The 13,888-nt window shown below is 32.6% G+C and overlaps 2 protein-coding genes across 5 annotated transcripts in view; both read right to left on the bottom strand.

Moving 5' to 3' along the window:
- The window catches only part of LOC128158384 (general transcription factor 3C polypeptide 1-like), an 84,264-nt gene that overhangs the window by 21,092 nt on the left and 49,284 nt on the right, over window positions 1-13,888 (bottom strand). The gene's annotated exons all lie outside the window — the stretch shown is intronic.
- The window catches only part of LOC128158393 (FMRFamide receptor-like), a 35,205-nt gene that overhangs the window by 7,006 nt on the left and 14,311 nt on the right, over window positions 1-13,888 (bottom strand). The window contains exon 1 of one of the 2 annotated variants that reach the window (XM_052821194.1): window positions 10,929-11,139. The exons of the other annotated variant lie outside the window; for it this stretch is intronic. The gene's annotated coding sequence lies outside the window, so the exon portion shown is untranslated. Of the gene's footprint in view, window positions 1-10,928; window positions 11,140-13,888 lie in introns of those variants that run through there. 2 annotated transcript variants of the gene reach the window in all.

Consider the following 13,888-nt stretch of genomic DNA (forward strand, 5'->3'; position numbering starts at 1 on the left):
AATTTTTGGACTTTTTCGACAAGAATGTCGAGAAACCCCCATATGAATCATGTTAAATAATTTTTAAATATAAAATTAATTCAATCAAACTATGTATCAGTTATGGAAATATTTCTCGAAAATTGTATGGATCCAAGCAATATTGAACTCCAGTCTTGTTCAACCAAACGCTTGGCTGACACCGTAATTCTCCGACAAGGATTTACGGAGACAACCGAACGCCGAGTTGAACGAGACTATATTGAACTCTTGCGTAGGAATACATACGACTACAAAAAATATCAATTGTTCGTACCATTTAAAATCTGACTATTTTCAAGGTATTTATAAATAAGTTTCTTCGAAAAACAATGCTTTAGCATACATTACATCGAATTTATCAATTATTTTCAAGAACTAAGTCTTGTCAGCAGCAATGATTTGTGCTGAGGTCCAAACACTGTTTCACTTTCGGTTTGTCTGAGTAACTGCATAGGAGAGTTGATAAAAAATCGACTCCCAAAAATATAATTTCAGTGGAATACTACCATAACTTTCGGTTAGTCCCGTATTAATAGTTCGTCCGTTTGAATAAATGCGACGTACATAACTCATTATATGGTTTGTGTGTATACGGTATTTCAATCATTTTTTCTTTTAAGAAAAGAAGGTTAAACTTGAACAAACCTTTTCTTATAGAGCAAAACATTTCCTTCAAGACCATTGGCTGATTGATGTGTCACGGTCAACAGAATAAGCTCAGTTTGGTCAACACAATATATTAGTCAGAAGGCGTAGAAACCTCTCCCTTGTATAACAGACTAGATCATACGTAATGCTAGGTGTATTTAAGGAATACAGTTAACATTACCAAGCGTAAAATTAGAATCTCGACCATCAAAAATTAATGTTACAACATTTATAACTCTATTCATAGAGTCTACAGGTTATTTTTTGTATGCAGAAGCAAAACATTGTAATCTAGTTTTAACTATTCTGGCGTGAAATTAAAACGATAAACTTATGTACCGTAGTAAAATAAAATGAAAGGAAGAGGCAGTGTAGTTGACACACTTTTCATTCAATACACTGAAACAAATCATCATCAGTATGGTAGCGACCTCTATACAAGTACAACGGAGGTTGCAGCGATAAAAAAAACTTTACATTCTGAAAATATCCTTCATATTAAATGCACATTTCATTATTAAAACTCTTAACACGAGGCTAATTCTTCAAGTAACTTTCACAAATCATACTATCCACATTTTCTTAAAAACGATTCAATCAATGTCAAATTAATATCTTACATCATTTTGTATCCATTTTTCACATTTAAACCAGCAAGCTAATCAAGACTGGGATTGCAAGAGCTAACTTAAGCCCAAAAGGATGCATGATGGTTTACAATACATAGAATCTATATTCTATGTATTTTATACTCTACCTAGAATGACTAGTTAAGGTTAAGATTAATATCAGCCCTAAAATTATTAAAAAGTTCATTTGCCTAATCACTGACTAAGTAACTGCTTCCAAAGTTTATTAGGGCACTTACATAGCAATAATATTATTCAAACAGTAGTTTTAATTATCATATGTTTATCTTCTTTGCACTTATACTGCATTTAAAACATACATTATTTGTTTATGAGAGAGGGAGTAGGGGCCAAGTAAACGTAAGACATGTTAAATTGACAGGGAGCTTTAATGTAACATCACCAACCACTAACAGTACTGAAATTGTGAAGAAATTAGTATAAAGACCCAATGAAAATGATCATGTTGCATTTTCAAACCGTTTTCTCAATTGTAATAAATATACCAAAATTGTCCCCTTAATAGTAATTAATTACTTATTAACAAATTTCTTTAATGTGGTGTGTAGACTTTTTAAAAGTGTGCAACAGTCTGGTTGACAGAATGCATTTGATTGCTTATTTGTAATATTATTTACCAATTTCTAAGAGTTGCAAGCATCACAGAATCGTCAAACATTTCGAAACAGAAGAAATGTTACATTCCACACGATCGATCTAATCACGGTATCAATTCAACAATTTCAAATTTAACATTTTTTCAATTTAATATATTTGATATGTTATATTACAAGTTTACCAAAGGGCAATTTCTAACAATATTCAGTTTGAAATATTTCAAAAAACGGTAAGAAAAAAATAATCCTATAGTTCTGTATATAATCCAAGTTCTGTAAAGTTACCTAATCTGGTGCTTTAACCACTGAGCCATTTCATTCACAACAAAGTGCGTTGTTTAAATGCTTTTGAGACGTTGGCCACGAATTTACGGACTTTGTATTATTTTTCTAAAATATTCAATTGTCGGGCTACAAAATGACATTTTTAAAGTATAGTGGGTCATCTCTCCACAATTTTGTTGATTAAAATCGGTTTAAATTCCATTAAACCACATTTAGACTATGACAAAAATATGGAGCGCAGACCCTTCTATAAAAGAAAAGTCATTGAAGTTATAACAAGAGGCCCATGGGCCACATCGCTCACCTGAGGAACAATAGGTATGATAAAATCAGCTTAATGAAGTCATAATACAAAATATCTAGACAATGTTCATTAAAACATGTGGATCCTGTATAAATAAAATCCATTTCCCCCTGGATATTGCTTATTTGTGATATCATTTACGCAGGGTATCAGTTTTGAAGCTGGTACTTTCTTTTTCCTTCTTCATTTAATAAGACCATCATTCGTTATTTCCAAACATTTGAGAATGTAGTATATATGACAAATAGCTGCATTTAGGATATTAATCTTCATCAAGTAAAATATAACCTTATTATGTATATGAATAAATAAACTGTTAAATTTAAAATGTTCTTCACAAAATAGAGTGATGAAAGAAAACACGCTGCTGATTAAGGAGGCTTGATGGTCAACACGTTACCAACAGGATCTGTATAAAACTTTAAAAGGACAATGTCACGTTTTGGGTCATAAAATATTTTTCCGATTTTAATGTTTAAAAATTGCTTCGTAATGCATTTTTAATAGGCAATCAAAATTTGAGTATGATCATTTGTTGAGTTTTAAGCGAGTTACAGAGTTTACAATTTTTTGCTTTGTAAACATTAAGCTTTTGTTCAAATTTTCAATGTTGAAGCGAATATTCCATTTTCAGACCTAAAATGAATGCGTAAAACATTGGAAACTTTGTATTTATGCCTAAAATGAACCTGAGGTACTGTGAGCAAGCTCACAATTGATACCCCCCGCTAAGATGAAAATCATAATGCGTGTATTTTTCCAATTATAGAAAATATTGGATGAATCTATTTCACCGTCTATTTTCTTTAAATAACAACTGCTCTATTTTTTTTTAAAACTGTTGGTCATAAGCAATATTTGTGTGAAGTAAGAACATTCAATGCTTCTCCATAAGAAAGATAATGACCAGACACGAATTTTGCACTTTTTCTGCCAGTGACCTTGACCTTGCCCAGATGACCTTGGGTCAAGGTCATGACACACCTTTTGATCCTAAGCAATATTTGTGTTAAGTTAGAACATTCAATGCTTTTCCGAAAGAAAAATAATGACCGGACACGAATTTTGCACTATTTTCCCAACGACCTTGACCTTGCCCAAATGACCTTGGATCAAGGTCATGACACACCCTTAGGTCATAAGCAATCTTTGTGTGAATTAAGAACTTCCAATGTTTCTCAAAACGAAAGATATGGATCGGACACGAATTTTGCACTTTTTCTGCCAGTGACCTTGACCTTGCCTCAATGACCTTGGGTCAAGGTCATGACACACCCTTAGGTCATAAGCAATCTTTGTGTGAAGTAAGAACATCCAATGTTTCTCCATACGAAAGATATGGACCGGACACGAATTTTTGTATTTTTTCTACCAGTGACCTTGACCTTGCCCGAATGACCTTGGGTTTAGGTCATGACACACCCTTAGGTCATAAGCAATCTTTGTGTGAATTAAGAACTTCCAATGTTTCTTAATAAGAAAGATATGGACCGGGCACGAATTTTGTATTTTTTCTGCCAGTGACCTTAACCTTGCCCGAATGACCTTGGGTCAAGGTCATGACACACCCTTAGGTCATAAGCAATCTTTGTGTGAAGTAAGAACTTCCAATGTTTCTCCATAAGAAAGACATGGACCGGACACGATTGCACAGACAGACGGACGGACAGACGGACGGACAGACGGACAAGGTGATTCCTATATACCCCCCCCAAACTTCGTTTGCGGGGGGTATAATAAGGAGATAGACAAATCGGCTTGAAAAAGATTTTTACTGGTATATTTAACCTATGTAAACAAAAAAGGACTCGAGGCTTGTTTACAAGCCGAAGAGTTGTAAGCCTTGTATCTTGCTCATAATTCTACGACTGACTTGTCAAATTCCACTTGATCTTTAGAAATACATTCCTAAAGCATTGTAAATAATTAAACAAAGTAAAATTAAATTAGACCCAAATCATGACCATGCCTATTTAAAATTGTGAAAGTAGAGAAGAAGTTTTCTAAAATTAGGCCCTTTTTTCCCTTTTTGCTTTTTGGTTCCTCTCATGAGGCTCTGGATGACATGGTAATTATACATTTTACAAGTTCTCGTCCCCTTATTAAGAGATGCTTTAAACAAAAAATGTCAACAAATGACCTTGTAATTTTGATGAAGTTTAAATTATAAAATTGTAAACGGACTAAGCATAACCGACAACGGACAATTGCAACAGGTCTCCTGATTGATTAAGGTGACCTAAAAATTCTTAAAACTTTTCAAATTTTTCCTATACCTTTTTACATTTTCGTCCTGAATTAAAGCGATTGTCTAAAAATGGCCACAGCATGCAGGCAGTGCTTTTGAGAAACAAGATTCTTAGAGTTATCAAGGATCAACTAAAGAGTAGCAAACAGTGCGTATAATCATATGTGAGTTAAAGATACAGTGTATGTGATAGTAGCATAATTTGATTTGAAAAAGACACAGTTTCAAATTAATCAACGAGTACTCGACTATCGCTTGACTTAAGGCTCCGATAAAGCGACTAAGCCAACCGATTAAAATTGACATACATAATATACGGTTTTTCTGTCTCTAGTTATCTATGTTACTATCTCGTGTTTTATTTGAATGTGAACGTTTTAAAACACAAAGCACGATCCTATAGCACACCATTATCACAAACGAAAATTTTGCTGAATTACTTTTATATTCAGTGTTGTCATGAAAACATCATTATTTGGATTACAAGAAAGGCCATAAGCAATAACTTTGAGCATTAAACATTTTCAGTACCCCTTGCTCTATGTCCATAAAATTTCACTAAAAAAACATCTCTCTTGTTTACAATGTCTGTCAAATAGATGGCCAGGTACAGAAAAGGTTTACAAGATGTACATATATCTATGTTATCTGGGGTGTGAAGATCACTGATGTCAACATTTTATTATCTTCTCCTATAAGTATAAATTAGTCAAGTTTTAAAAATATCTTGAGGCCTGCGGCTTACAGTTTGAAAAAAAAAACTGACCTGGGATTTACAGTAGACTTGCAATTAACGGCGCTCAAAACTTTTGAAAATTAGTAAAGATGTAGAAGGATGACGAACATCATCAAGTTACTTTAGTGATTCAGGTAACGTAAATATAGGAAATATTTAAGGTTCTCCGATGCTAATCCTAAAAGTATTTCTTTTTTTATCATAAAAATGTTATTTATCCCTCAAACTTTATAAATAAAATGAAATAAAAAGAATGTTTATGGTACCCATGCACTTTACGAAGTTATACAATTTTGGCCACGATGAAAATAATGGAATAAATAACGTATACAAGTCGAGATCAAAGATGAAAAAACCCGGTTGTATCGGTGGCTCGAACCCTATAACCTCTTGGTAGTAGGTCTCCGTGGAGCCACTAAGCCAATCAATTCGTTGCAAGGCTTTGTGTTATATTGACACTTCAAGACTAATATAATTTGGCCAAATGAAAGGAAGATTTATGGTACGAATAAAACAATAATTCCGGATTATTTTGAGTTATCGAACATTGCTGTGGATCGGGGATCGATAATCCATTGTATAGAAAAACTAAGAAGCAAACTGTCTTAGTACTGATCTACAGTAGATATAATCAAACAAAACCAGAACCCCTGTGTGTGAATTTTGAATTCAATCGGCTTGAAGAGTGCCGAGTCTTTATATCGTTGTGCTTGATCAGGGATCGGACAGAATATCTCCCTTGTTTTACTTTTTATATCGATATAAAATCAAATTGTCAATTTCTTATATAACAAAATCTTCAACATGAATCACAGGTGAGGAAACCTTAACAGCCATAGAAAATTGTGTTATGTATGTACAAATGTGTAAAACAAAAATGTTCACGGGTATCTATTTTCACATCTTTATGCACACGAGTGATGAGAAATGATAATTTCAAAGTGACCCAAATCAGATATTAAATAAAAAAAGGTACAGTTTCATAAATTTTACTCTGTTTTAAGTTTATAAATCAATTTGACAACTAAAATAAATATAACCTTAAACAATATCTAAAGTTTTATAAGAGTCCATAAATAATTACCTCATAAGATATTCACAGGTGTATATATGACACCATAAAAAGTTATGTGTTTCCGAATTTGTTTTTTTGCAACGGACCAAGGATAAAAGTTTTTCGGAAGTTTTTTAAATAGGACATGTGCAGCCATCGTTCAAATTGAATTTCCCATAATATCTTTATTATTTTATTTCGTTGGTTGTGGATGACTATTGGGACACATTTTCTTCTTCGAAAAGCAATTTCAAAACATAAAAATGTAAATTTTCCATAAATATTTACTGCATTTTATCTTTATCTTTATCCCCGTATAAAACAAATTACAAAGTGAATAATTGCTTTTAGCACACAATGATTCAAGATGAAATACGTGTATTTTTATGAGCTTTGAGTATCTTTTCAGTTTTAGGGCAGATATTAAAAGAACTTTGCTCTTATTGGTGAACAGAACACTTTGGGATTAGAACTTGAATTAAAGAACATCATATTTAAGATATATTGTCGAGTTAAAATGTGATACATTTTTACCAAAATTATAATTCAAAATTTCTTTTCGAGATACATGTAATTTGTGTTGGTACAATTTGATGAATTGTAAAATCTCAAGCTAGTTTTGAACTTATCACCTCCAGATCAAAAGCTGTCACCACTTTAATTGCATATCCACACACACTACCAACTAAAGCATTTCGTTGCTTCAATAAACACCATGTTATAAGTACCTGCGATTGGATAATCAAATGTCACATCAAAGCTCTTTATCCGACTGTGCTAGACTTTCATTGGTAAACATTTTATTAAGCTTGTAGTACTAACTGCCATATGTATAATTTAATAAATACATACATGAACGTGCATGTAATACCTGATTTTATATTAATACATAGGCTTTATAAGACGAAATATTTGTTTTACTCTCTGTTTCATGTTTAAGTATCTACATTGAAATAAAGAACAACAGTTGCCAAAAAAGTTGACAATAGACTCTCTCAGAGAGAGAGTACAAGATAATAAATCATATCAAAAACTCAATGCAAAATTTCACTTTTGGAGTTTTTTTTTATTGGATGTTTTGTTTTCAAGCAGTTTAATTTGTCTTATGTCCTATGTTTGGGAAGAATGTTATTATTATTATTATTATATATATTTTTTTTTATTTTGCATTATCATTGTCTTTTATACTCTCAATAAACGTAACAAAAATAATTCCTTCAAATATGATTAGAAAAAAGTATGGTTCTCCCAGGACTATGGATTAAGCATCCATTAGTATTCAACCATCAGGGGTTCTGTCAATTTCCAACCTACATGAATAACACAACTGAATATACAATGGCCTTAAACAAATTTAACCAGAGGCTTGTCATCCTTAATTTTGGACTCACGGTGATAAATTCTTACATGATCACAGTTGACCTCAGCTCGTCACGTTTAAATCCGTCAAAACGCTGGGTTTCTGTCTCCAGTCCTGCTTATTCTGGAGGTCAGTAACGCTTGTTGATTAATTACCATAGTCCCTATCAACATACCGAAACAACGGTAGCCGTTTCTTATAATTTCCTTTGGCCTTCATACCTTTGTGTAATTGCTAATGATAGTGAACATGTCAATGTCCGCACTGTTATTGCAAAGTATCCCCAAAACTGATGTCTCTTTACGAGAGGGAAAGCAAAACTCGATATTATACAACAATCTGAAGGAAAGAGGAGAAAACGATAGTAACGAGATATTTGTGATGAAAAATCGCTGTGGGTCAAATGGACAACTGTTTATCATAACACAGTGTGGCCAAAGAAGACGAAAACTCTACATTCGAAAAAAAAGGTCATATGACATAGCGATAAGTCGCAAGTTAGTAATTTATTGCCTACTGATTGATTAGATTGAGTCTGAATCGTTCAAAGTCTAAGCCAACCAATTCTACGTAAACAAAGTGTAAAAATATTACTCTAGGAAGGACGTACTTATTCAACGTAGTGGAATTTAATGTCGGAACATACGTTGATAATCTCCAACAGTAAATGTCAAAAAGACGGAAATGTGATTTCGCTAAATTTCATTATATCTTATTATTTAAAGAGGCCAGAATGTCAACAAATGACATGTAAACATCAGATCGCTCCTACAGGGACGAGACTGAACAAGTCAAATATCTTATCAAAGTATCTTCATTGGCTTAAGGAATCTTTCTATGATAAACTAGGAAGTTTCATCGAAATGTTTTCTTTTATTTTCTACATGTACTTTACAAGAGCACAATTAATTTCTCTAAACGTTGTACCTACAAATGTACAACTGTACACCAACCACGTGCTCTCGCTTATGCTATGGTATAATGAAACTTGATAATGATTGTATGCATTTTAATTCATAATATCATAGCCTCAACTCATTCTACAAGACTGAGTTAGAAAATTAGACGTTTCCTGTCTACATTAGAACTCCCCGACCTTCACCCCGATACAGACCACTTTCTGGCCGATATGATTTACAGTTTATAAGTTTCAGCTTATTTGTTATCCCCTTTCATGTTGACTGCGATTTTAGAATCGGTCTAACAAAATATGAATGGTTGATAGACGACACAATTACTGTCCCTCAGTTTGCAGCACAAAAAACTCAAACCTGTATCCGATTAACAGAAAAGATAAATGTGGGTCACATCCCAATAGCTGGCCAGTGGTAACAAAACCTTTCCTCTGTAGATCGTGGTGACCTACTTATATCCAGGTACAAAAAAGTCTAAAATGTCACGGTCACTTAAACACACTAATCCGCCCACTAATGACTAGCTGTTTATAACGTAATTTTAATCACATTTGAATGAGCATTATGAAGATCAAACTTTCTTTATGCAGAAAGAGATTACAAAAAACAAAAACATTTTAAACAATGATGTTACGCCGTTATTACTTTAACATACAAATCTTTTTTGGCTAAAACTTGAATCTATTGAATGGATGCGCAAATTCAACATATACTAGTATCTTTATCGCTAATCCTTTAAAGCAGCCATTTACTGTCACTCTATAACAAAGTTTCTTACCTATTATCTTCTGGTCATTTATCATAACGTTATGCATTTATAAGTATCTCATTGATATTTCTTTACTTTTGTAATTACAAAAAGGTTTAATTATTTAAAGCTTGCTTGGGTGCAAAATAGTTGTTGATTAAAACAGTTGGCCAATGGCGTCGGAAGGAAATTGAAAGTGGGGGCTAGACTTACCAGAAATCTTGAAAAGTAAAAAAAAATATATGTTATGGTTATGTCTAAGGCTAAGCCCCCCCCCCTCCCCCTTCCGACGCCTATGTTTGCTATGATATAAGTGATCACACGTATATTAATATAAAAAAACCTAAATATACATCTCCACAACTTCTTAAGAATCAATTTAATAAATGCTTCTTAAAGTGTCATGTAAAAGAAATTAAATTGCTAAGTTATCTCATTTTTTTTTTCAAATACCCTTTAACTCACACTACTCGATAATGAATTTTCTAGAAACATAACGAGAAAGAAAATATTTTAAGAAAATCAAGAGTGTACTAGTAATTTGTAAAATTAGGAGGAAAAAACTACACAATTATCTTTAAGAAGATTCCTACATGTTTTATATCCCTGAAGGTTAAATGAACCAATAAATGACTGAGAGGTAAAAATATTTTATACGAAATATACATATCTTTTTATTTTTTTTTTACAGAAAATAACGGCTATAATTTGCGAGATCTGTAGAGGTCAATGTGTATAAGTTTTTTAAACACTCTTTCTTATCCTAACTCCAGTGGGTTATAACGGCTTACAGTAAAAAGGAGATGGTAGCACACTTATTATAATAAACATTCAGAAATAAGAAGAGCTATTGTCAATGTGGAAGCAAACTAGTAATATCAGTTTTCAAGTCATAACACGACAATATTAGTTGAAATTGATATAAAAGAAAGACAGAAATCATTTTAAACTCCATTTTGTTTCAGGTCAAAGGAGGACCAAATTGGGAGTTTGTCTTCTTTACATAAAAAGTACGAATACAAATATCTAAAGACAATCTACATGTATCTTGTTATTTATAGCTGAAAAAAGCAAGATCGTACGAAGAATGTTAAATTAAACAAAAAATATAATCCACTAGGGACGTAGAGGAGTCCTAATGTGGGGTAGACTTTATTTAATAATTTTAAAATGATAATAGATAAACAAATATCTCTATTGTCGTAAAATCAATATTCTAAGGAGTACAAAGAATCAAAAACAGTACAAATTTGTCGTCCTAAATTCCAAAACTATGAACATAAAGGTATATAGTATAGTTACTAAAAAATCGAAGTTTTTAAATTGACATTTTTTAGTATAACAGAATAGCGTGTACACCTTACCTGTTCACTGAACTATATCTACTAGCTTTTCTACTCATGAAGCTGAAGTAACGGCGTTTCTGTGTCCAAATTATGCACTTATTAACCTGAACTCCGATTTTACTTGCAATTTCATTCTCCTGATTTTCATAATATCCTCTATATACTCAAAAAATTGCAATCCACCAGGAAAAAAGCATTAATCAAGTGTTCACTATATGATATATATGCATTAGTCCTCGGAAAGCTTTTTTTTTTAAATATGCATGTACATGATTACACCGGATCACTTACGGACTATTTAACATGAACTGTAATAAGACTACCAAGGTCAATACTTCAAACACTTAAGCGTACGGTAAAATACTAAACGTACGCAAAAAAACAACAAATAATATTCCTCAACATTCAGCAAGTGAGATAAGGAGAAAGAATTCAGAGTAAGTGGTTTCAGAACTAGGTAAGTTTATTCTTTACGATTCTCAGGTAGGATTTCTCACGGCGCATTTAACCCTTTTTAAAACATAAAAACAATCGACATAGAACCATTTGATAGGCATTGTTTGAATATTAATTCAGTGTGGCATCTTGTTATATTGCTCTCACATTTCGTTGCGCCTTTAATTTTCCCCACATTTGTTTTTATCCTAGAGTAATGTTACAGTGTATCGAGTTTTATCTTTCATGTACAACAGTACAGATAACCCAACAGCTCTGGACTGCGTTTTACAAAAGAACTTATGACAAAGTCGTAAATATTTTAGTCTCATTGAGTAGTCTTTAATGAACAACATTTATTTAAAACCATTTATTTACAAATATTTTGATATTCATAATTATATTTTACAGCCAAAAGAATAAAAAAAATTATATATAATTAGTTCATGAATAATTAGCATTCATTAATTTGGTCGTAAGTCGTAAGTTCTTTTGTAAAACGCAGCCCTGAGCATTGCTTCAAAGTATGGTTACCATTGTGGTAACTTACTTTTAAACAACAAAAAAAAGGGGAGGGAAATATCAATTTTCAACTTTTAAGCTGTGCTGATGAATGATGGAAATAACCATGTAGTGACTGTACGTGACATTGAGATAGGTTCTATTTAGCAAATTCATTTTGGTTGCAGAAATTATTTTTTTTATCTTGAAATTGTTAGTTTGACATCTTGGGTAAGGGGTGTTTAAAGCTGTTCACGACATCCATACTATGCACACCGTCTTTGTCATGACGTTTTTTTAAGCTAAATTCAATTTTTTGCAGTTCTCATCATAATACGCTAGCTTTTTTTTTTAACTATTTGTTTAAATCAAATATTAAAATTTCCTCATTAAGATAATCCTACATCAAACAATTGTTTCTTGATATTTTTTCTTCAATTTGTCGAATTTATTCAATTTTGATACAACCTCCAAACTTATATTACAACAACTTCCTTAAAGAGACAACTTTTAATTTTGGCCGAGATTTCATGCAGACGAAATTTATCACAGAAACGAGTAGCAATGCCGCCTCTTCTACCGCTTCTACGGCTGTGTGAAAATAATCTCATTATGGTTTGAAAATAACTCCATTATAGTTTGAAAAAAAAACCAACTCCATTATGAATAGAAAGTTGTTGCTAAAATTGTATAAGAAAGGAAAAACTTGGCAAGAATCTCATTTCGGTGTCAAAAAGCCCCCAACATAAAAAGTAAGGAATTCCTTTTTATAGTATAGGGCCCTCACCATCACTTAAGGCGAGAAATATCCAGGAGAAGAAAATCCTGATGATGGAAAGTTCAACTTAAGTACATCAATAAAATACCTCTTTTAAAAACAAACAGCTAGATTCCTTGACGATTCCATGACGATCACTAACTACTGTTTTTAAAAAATACCTATATCCGGGTCTTTGCCGACTGATGCACAATATATAACTGTTAAGAAGCTATATCTGATGAAAAATTTAAATAGTATTGATGAAGGAATTGACAAATAAAACATAAACCGAGAAAATGATCAGATTGATACATCCGAGTTGATGTATTTGAGAGAACAGCTTACAAACAACAACAAAAAAGCTAATAAAACAATAATTGTTAGTGCGCCTGTACGTGTATCAAACAAGAGGCCCACAGGCCTTGATGGTCACCTGAGTACGATAGCTGCATTTTAAGCTGCACTTCAAGCTGCATTTCGTGGGCTGAACCCTGATCTGAGACTTTCCTGACTGTTACAAACTCTTTAATTCGTGACGTTTGCAAACAACTATTCATAAAAGGGTTGAGGTGGTGGTGGTGAGGAATCTCTGATTATCAATACACAAGCTTTACGGGCCAAACATTGTAATCGTTCAGTAAAACGAGACATACAGACTTTTAATTCAAAGTTTCATTTCTAATGCACGGTAGCATATAATGCACGTTAAATTTAAGTAGATTACATAAAATACACAATATATATTCCATTCAAAATGGCTAATTGACACTGTCATGAAGTTTTAAAACTGAATTTTAAAATGTGAATTTGTTAACGGGCGTCGCATGACCAACGATAACACGTTACCCAAGTAGTTAAAGTGACTCATATCTACCCAAATCTGTCATACCGTCTTTCACTCTCCTTATTAAAAAACCTCAACCCCCTGCCCCAAGATGTATGGACATCATAACAATGCATTGATTTTTGTATATTTCGACCCGCCAAAAAAAAATCGGGGCGGCAAAGTAGTAAATTAGATACCTTTTATTTTTGAGATGCTTTAATCCAACGAGTGGCCTTGCAGTATTCAAGAACTAAAGAGAAAAAAAAAATAAAGGCCGACGCACGACAACACGGTTCTGTAGATTTAAAAATTGTAGGCAAACAAATCAGAGAGAGAGAAAGAGAGAGAGAGAGAGAGAGAGAGAGAGAGAGATATTCTACAAGTATATATAAACACTCTAAATCCATAAATAAACCAAAATATAAAAATATCCTTAGAATTGATAAAAATAAACAA

Source organism: Crassostrea angulata, chromosome 8 (assembly GCF_025612915.1).
Source record: "Crassostrea angulata isolate pt1a10 chromosome 8, ASM2561291v2, whole genome shotgun sequence".
Taxonomy (NCBI): Eukaryota; Metazoa; Mollusca; class Bivalvia; order Ostreida; family Ostreidae; genus Magallana; species Magallana angulata.